The sequence below is a fragment of the Microtus ochrogaster genome, linkage group LG4 (genome assembly GCF_000317375.1).
Source record: "Microtus ochrogaster isolate Prairie Vole_2 linkage group LG4, MicOch1.0, whole genome shotgun sequence".
Classification (NCBI taxonomy): Eukaryota; Metazoa; Chordata; class Mammalia; order Rodentia; family Cricetidae; genus Microtus; species Microtus ochrogaster.
The window spans coordinates 23,017,054-23,024,445 of record NC_022030.1 but is presented as its reverse complement, the minus strand read 5'-3'; the positions used below and the strand labels follow the sequence as shown (position 1 = coordinate 23,024,445).

Below are 7,392 nucleotides of genomic sequence, written 5' to 3'. Positions count from 1 at the left end.
TACATACGCACGTGTACGTGTGGTGTGTGTGTGTGGATACTAGCAGTGAATGACAGTACTCACCCCTAAGGGAAAGTGGGGGATGGGGGTAATGATGGAGGCTGTTACCTCTTCTCTGATATTTTTGTATGTACATTTAAAAATAATAAAGATATAATAATAAATTATGTGTATTACCTATAAAATTTAAACAAATAGCCACTGTACTTACTTCAGTATGCGCTGGACACCAGTGTGGCCTTTCAGGTCTCGCGAGAGCCTAGGTCAAAGGCGATGCACCTGTGAAAAGGGAAAAGAGAAGGTCATGCCCCTGGCCAAGTGATGCAAAGCCTTCCTGCTGCAATAGCCACCTGTCAGACTGAACAAAAGCCAGCAAAGCCTGGCTCTGAGAATACACAGAAGTGGAACAGTCGCTGTCTTCGAAGAGTAGAAATTCTAGTGGGGGAGGAAGTGGCTGAACCAGCTCACAACGCAAGACCAGGGCTGGCCAGTGTCAGATGCAAACTGAACAGAAGATGGGGGCAGGGCCGCCAACTCATGCAGTGTGCTGAAGCCTCCACCAGGAAAGACAGACCCAAACAGGTGAGATCGCAAACGACACCCTGGATACCCTGAAAAGGGCTTCCAGGCCATAAAGCAGCTGGTGCAAAGGCCCCGAGGCAGGTGAGGCCAGAGTGGTGGGTATCATGACAGTGAGGACAAGGGGTGGACACAGAAGTGTAGGACACATGGGATCACTTCTTTCAGACAGTCATGTGCTGTGACTCTAGGGACGTGACTGTTTGGTATGGTTGCATTTATCTGAATGAAAATTTTACAAATTGTGTGTATAGGAAGGGTGTGTGGGGACACGTGTGTGTGTGCGCTCTTATGGAGTCACAGGGCAGCTTTTGGAAGTCGGTTCTCTCCTTCTACATTTATGGAGGTTCTTGGGGTAACACAGGTGGTGAGGCTTGTGTGGCAAGCATTTTAAGAAGCAGTGAATCTATTCATATTACAGGTGCCAGCACAGGCCGGGCCCTGAGTCAGGAGGAGATTAGAAGGGCACCCACGATGTCCACAGGGGATGAGTATGACAGACTTCAAAGGAACCCGTCCATACAGAAACCAAAATAACTGTAAAACAAACCCAAAACCCAAATCTATGCCTGTTTGCTTTTCCTTCATTTCTTGTGTGTGCCTGTGCAAGAGAGACAGGGAGCGAGAGACAGAAAAAGGGAGAGAGGGATGGAGGGAGGAGGGAGGAGGGAGGAAGGGTGTATGTGGAGAGCCTGACTCTAGCTCAGGCTGCTGGGGGCAGAGCACAAGAGCAGGCTTGGCCACGCCCACACATTTCGGTTACTACTTTAAATTTGAGGTCCAGTGGTGGATTCAGATTTAGAAACAGGTGAGTAAGCTAGGTGTGGTGGTACATTAAGGAGGCTTAGAGACAGGGACAGACACAAGTTCAAGGACCTCTGCAGAGTAAGGTCCGGCCTTGACTCGCACATGATCCAGACCTGGCCTAAAGCTGAGGTCGCTGCACTGCTTTCCCTGGTCCTGGCCGGGAAGCCAGGTGGGCCGAGCAGTAACAGTAGTCTAAGGGCAGGTGGAGGAAATGCAGGCAAAGTGATGGCTTACTGACTCTGGCGAATGAGTTGCACAATCCCTCCCATCTGCTAGGGACCATCTCCTGACCCTCTGAGAAAAACAACACAGAGGACCAAGCACCCACTGACCCAAAGAGCCACGAGGGAGGAAGAGACAGCAACTTGACAACCTCACTGGAGGCCCTGGATTCTATGATTCCTGACGCCATTGGTAGCAGCTGTCCCAGGCTGAGCCCGTACATTCTCTTTTACATAAGCAGGCTGGCCTGAATCTGCTTGTACACACACACACACACACACACACACACACACACACACACAAGCTCCCACCTAACACAGAAGGTCAAAGGCCGCTGCTGTTCTTGTCGATTCCCAGAACTCACTACCAGGCCATTTAGGGAAGCATAAAATAAAATTAGAAATGGTCGCTATACATAGAACTGGCAACTACAGGAAAACACACACTCGGAAGGACCCAGAAGCAGTCCCTCGGGCCCTTGCTTGTTCCTCAGAGGGCTATGAAGCCCTAACAACTTTGACTTTGAACATGCTCCAAAGGGTGGGAGGGAAGAAGAAACATCCAGGACACCTCCTTTATTACCACCAGATGATCAGGAAACCCCTGAATCAAGTGCTTGTAAAATTTTACTAGGCCCTTTTAAATTGCAATGGAAATTACTTTTCTGCCGCTCTTATTTTTTTCCTTCCTCTAAAGTAATACACATTTGTTTGTTTGGTTGATTTTTTTTTTTGGAGACAGGGTTTCTTTATATAACAGCAACTAGCTCTGTAGACCAGGATGGCCTTGAACTCACAGAGATCCACTTGTCTCTGACTCCTGAATGCTGGGATTAAAGGTGTGCGCCACCACGAGCTCCCCTATCCCCAAAGACAGGCTAGCCTGGATTCAAATACTCCAGGAAGGTAAGGGCAGTAAGGGGTCCAGCTGTACCTGGCATTTGTGTGTGTGACAGGGTTTCTTTCTAATAGCCCAGGCTGTCCTAGATACCACAGAGCTCCACCTGCCTCTGTCCAGAGTGCTGGGATTAAAGACCTGCGTCACCACATCCCTGCATCTAGCTCTTTAAGGGCACTAGCAGTAGGAACCTGTGGATTGCAAGAAACTGGAGGCCCATCTGCCTGGGGTCACCACACACACACACACACACACACACACACACACACACAGCGTGGAGGGGAAGGAAAAAGCAGCACTGGCGGCAACAGTGAAGGAGATCAGCAAGGCTGGTTCAGCCAGAGCCACTATACCTGAGCTTCCTGAGCCCCTGGGGAAGGAGGAGGGCCCTTGTAGGTGCGTCAACAATCCTGCGTGACCAAGGCTGCGGCCCATCAGTCACAGGCATTGCACTCACAGGTCAAGCACCTCCCTTTTCACAGGTCTACACCAAGAACAGAGCTCCAGAAAAAGAAAGGTGGGGCGGCCATATCCCAGTAGGGACTCCCAGGTTGAAATCTTCCTCCTCTTGACCAGGTCCATCAGAACTGGTCAGTCAGAGCTGGCCCTGGGAGTTCTGTTGCTGCACGAAGGGATGGGAGACAGGGACTGACCAGGGCTTATCTGCCAACCTGGGGTAGATTCTTAATAGGGGTAGCTGAGTGGTGATTGGTCAGGCCAGTTCTGGGATCTTTGTGTCCCTGAGCTGTTAACTCCCTCTGAGATTTAAGACTGGGCAAATCTGTCCTCATGGTGACTTGTACATAAGGGAACACAAACCTTTCAAGACAGCCTACCACTTCTCTCCATGGGAGGAGTCATCTCAGAGGTGTCTGGGTTCTCAGGGGTCAGGGAAGGAGCAGTCTCATCTAGTCTAACCTGTCCACTCAGTGGGCAAGGACACTGAGGTCCCGGGTGTGTAGTAACTTGTCTGGGGACACTGAAGAGCCGACTACAGTCCCAGAGGGAGGACAGTGCCCAGGGAGACTGCAGAGGAAAGACCATGACAGTAAGCGAAGCCCCAGTCCCCACTTCACCAGCTCGGTCGTATTTCTGCTTCCTGGCTCACAAAATGGGCTTCAGGGCAGGGTCTGGTGAAGATGCACAATTCCATGATCACTGTGCTGAAAACCAATCTTCTGGGGGCTATTTGCAGGCTAGTGACCTTGGATTTGGTCCTCACTGGAAGCCCCTGCAGCAGGCACTGTTGTCATGGCTGGGCATGCTCCTGGCCACTTCATGGTCAAGAAACCATGGAGGGAAACCCCTGGAGCTGCAAGCCGAAATCAACTTTCCTCTTTTAAAGCTTGTTGTCTCAAGTATTATGTCACAGTATCGCAAAGCTGAAACCATCCTCTTTCAGCTCTGGTTTTCATTGCTGTTTGTTTGTTTGTTTGGAGACTTGGTCTCACCATGATGCCCAGACTGGCCCCAAATCTGAGTACCTCGTGCCTCAGCCTCCTGGGATGACCGGCCTGGGCAGACACTCACTCTTAGCAGGCATCTCTCCTCCACGCAGCCAGCTGTGGAAGGGGCTTCCTGGGCATTCCAAGCCGAGTGAAGGAGAAGCACACCCATGTGGCCTTCCACCATGAGCTGCATTTTCCTTTCCAGACTGGCTGAGACCTTCCTATGGGGCATGGGAAACTCACCAACCAACGAAGTGCCTCAATGTTGCCTCACTGAGAGGCGATTCCCGGCATATCCAGTCCCCAGCCCATCTTTGAAATCAAACCCAGAAAAAGATCTGTTCATTCAACTGTCTCTCCCCACATTCCAACAAAGAGCTGATATAGGAAGAAAGAATTCTGCCTTGGGAAAACCGAGGCCTACAACAGTCGATGAGCTCATGCTGCAATTAATCACGTTTTCTCTTATGACCTACATTCTATTAATATCCCACACTAGTGATTTAGCATGTGCTCTCGGTGATGGATGCCATCCTCAATAACCATGACTGGATCACCAGCTTCCTCACCATCCACACTCCTGACTGGCCTGTCTCTGAGGGGATGGTGGGGTCCCGGGTTACAGAGTTAAAGGGGCTCCACATATTGCAGGGGTCTGCTCTTCCTGCCTGGAGCCAGCCCAGGTAGGCTGCATTGCTCACATGCAGACCTCTGCAGAGGAGCTGCTTAGAGAAAACAACAGGGTGTGACCGGTTCACATGCAGCAGATTGGCCAAAATGTCAGAGTCTGATATCACCAACTGTGCGAGTGCTGGAGCTAGGGGACTCTCAGTCACTGTGGGTGGAAACAGTCGGAACAAACGCGTTGAAAAAGAAGGTTGGCAAATTGCTTTCTTTGTTTTTTTTTTTTTTTCCTCAACAGGGTCCTACTATGCAGCCCATGGTGGCCTCCAACTTCCCATCTGCCAGCCCCTGCCTCAGGAGTGCAGGGACTACAGGTGTGAGCCACTTACCTAAGCTCTGCAACCTAGTGTAAAGACAAGCATTAGCTCCAGTGACACATTCATACTCCAGCTGACTTGTGTCCAGGGTGCCTGCAAATCCCCAAGGGGAGGGGTGTCAAACATGGATTTTGTGTTTTGCTCTGTATAAACCACTGTTTAACTCTTTTTAAAAAAATATTTATTTTATTATTTATTATGTATACAATATTCTGTCTGTGTATATGCCTGCAGGCCAGAAGAGGACACCAGACCCCATTACAGATGGTTATGAGCCACCATGTGGTTGCTGGGAATTGAACTCAGGACCTTTGGAAGAGCAGTCAATGCTCCTAACCGCTGAGCCATCTCTCCAGCCCCTGTTTTCAACTCTTAACTGCAGATTCACCAAACCTTCAAACAGCCTGTGGAAGTGCCTCTAGCACCCCCCCCCCACACTTCTTCTTGTCCGTTTTGTAAAACTGGGCTTGTGTAGCCCAAGATAGTCTTTGAACTCACTATGTAACTAAGGATAATCTGACCTTCCTGCTTCTACCTCTGATGTAGGAGTGTCTTCTATCTATCTGTTGCTTTCATTGGTTAATTAATAAAGAAAACTGCTTGGCCTGATAGGTCAGAACAGAATGCTGGGAAGAAGGGAAGTGAGTCAGATGCCATAGCTCTCTTCTCCAAGATGGACGTAGGTTAGAATCTTCCCGGTAAGCCACCACTTCGTGGTGCTACACACATTAATAGAAATGGGTTAATCAAGATGTGAGAGTTAGCCAGTAAGAGGCTAGAGCTAATGGGCCAGGCAGTGTTTATGTATACAATATTCTGTTTGTCTGTATGCCTGCAGGCCATAAGAGGGCACTAGACCCCATTACAGATGGTTGTGAGCCACCATGTGGTTGCCGGGAATTGAACTCAGGACCTTTGGAAGAGCAGGCAATGCTCTTAACCTCTGAGCCATCTCTCCAGCCCCCAGGCAGTGTTTAAATGAATACAATTTGTGTGTTGTTATTTCGGGTGTAAAGCTAGCTGTGTGGGAGCCGGGTGGGACGAAAAGCAGGCCTGCTCGCCTTATCACTACATACCTCTGACTGTTTGACTACATACCTCTGACTGGTTGGTTGACCGTGTGTGTGTGTGTGTGTGTGTGTGTGTGTGTGTGTGTGTGTGTGTGTGTGTGTGTGTGTGTGAAAACTGGCTCTCTCCTACCACATATGAGTCCCAGGGTTCACTAAAGTCAGTAAGCTTGCAGCAGGTGCCTTTACTGGTGCAATCTTGCAGGCACTAGGTTGGCCTCTGAGAAAATTTACAGGGTATTTTCTTGATTAATGATTGATGTGGGTGGGTCCATTCTACAGGGGGCAGTGCCCACCCCTGGGTGGGTCATTCTGAATGATATAAGAAAGCAGGCTAAACAAGCCATGAGAGCAAGTCAGCAGGTAGTGCCCCTCCATGGTCTCTGCATGAGTTCCTGTGTTCAGGTTCCTGCCCTGCCTGAGTTTCTGACCTGATTTGTGATCTACAAACTGTAAAATGAAATTAACTTTTTCCTCTGTAAGCTCCTCTGACCACAGTGTTTAATAACAGCAATAGAAGCCCCAACTAAGGTACCAGTTACAGAGATTAACTTTGCCCAAGATCTCACAGCAAATACGTACATAGGAGAGAGGAATCTGAACTCAGGGGACTCCAGTCCAAAACCACCACCAGTACAGCAGGAAGAGAACTTGCTCCTGACCCCAGGCCCTATACCTACAGGGTATCAATGGCCCAGAACGGCCCAGGGCACAAGCGGAACAGAAAAACTATACAGAAGACAGCACAGGAATAGAGCTACATCTTAGGAAGAGAACAGGCTTGCTCCTGACATAGTCCCTATCCCTACAGGGCATCAACGGCCCAGAGACCCACAAGTGAACAGAATAACTAACTATACAGAAGATAGCTTCATAACCTTAGGCAGCCATGACTTCTCTTCTCCTTTGTTTACACTTTTGGTTTATTTGAGACAGATCTCACTTATGTAGCCTGAACTCACTATGTAGCCCAGGTTATGACTTCTTAGCCAAGGATTCCTGGAAGTGTTTGCTCCTTCATCTTTCTCAGCTTGGAATGTTGATGTGACAGCTGGATTTGAGGTGGTCCCTCTCTGGTAACCTTGGCTTCCTGGCAAAGGTGGGTACACCTTGTAGATATAGGCTCATAAGAGTCGACCTGCCAGCTTCTCCCTCCAATGTTGTCCTGTGACCCCTTGAAATGACAGCATCACCTATGTATGAAGAATCTCATAGCCAAATGCATAAGACACCTGAAAGTCAAGTTCCAGCAGCTGTGGGCTGCTCCACCATACAACCAGCAGCTGTGGGCTGCTCCATCACTCAGCCAGCGGCTGTGGGCTGCTCCATCACACAGCCAGCAGCTGTGGGCTGCTCCATCACTCAGCCAGC

At 49.4% G+C, this 7,392-nt stretch overlaps 1 protein-coding gene across 1 annotated transcript in view; it reads right to left on the bottom strand.

Moving 5' to 3' along the window:
- Nucleotides 1–7,392, bottom strand: part of Sipa1l3 (signal induced proliferation associated 1 like 3) — a 206,510-nt gene that overhangs the window by 114,514 nt on the left and 84,604 nt on the right. The window contains exon 2 of the mRNA XM_005361278.3: nucleotides 212–279. The gene's annotated coding sequence lies outside the window, so the exon portion shown is untranslated. The remainder of the gene's footprint in view (nucleotides 1–211; nucleotides 280–7,392) is intronic.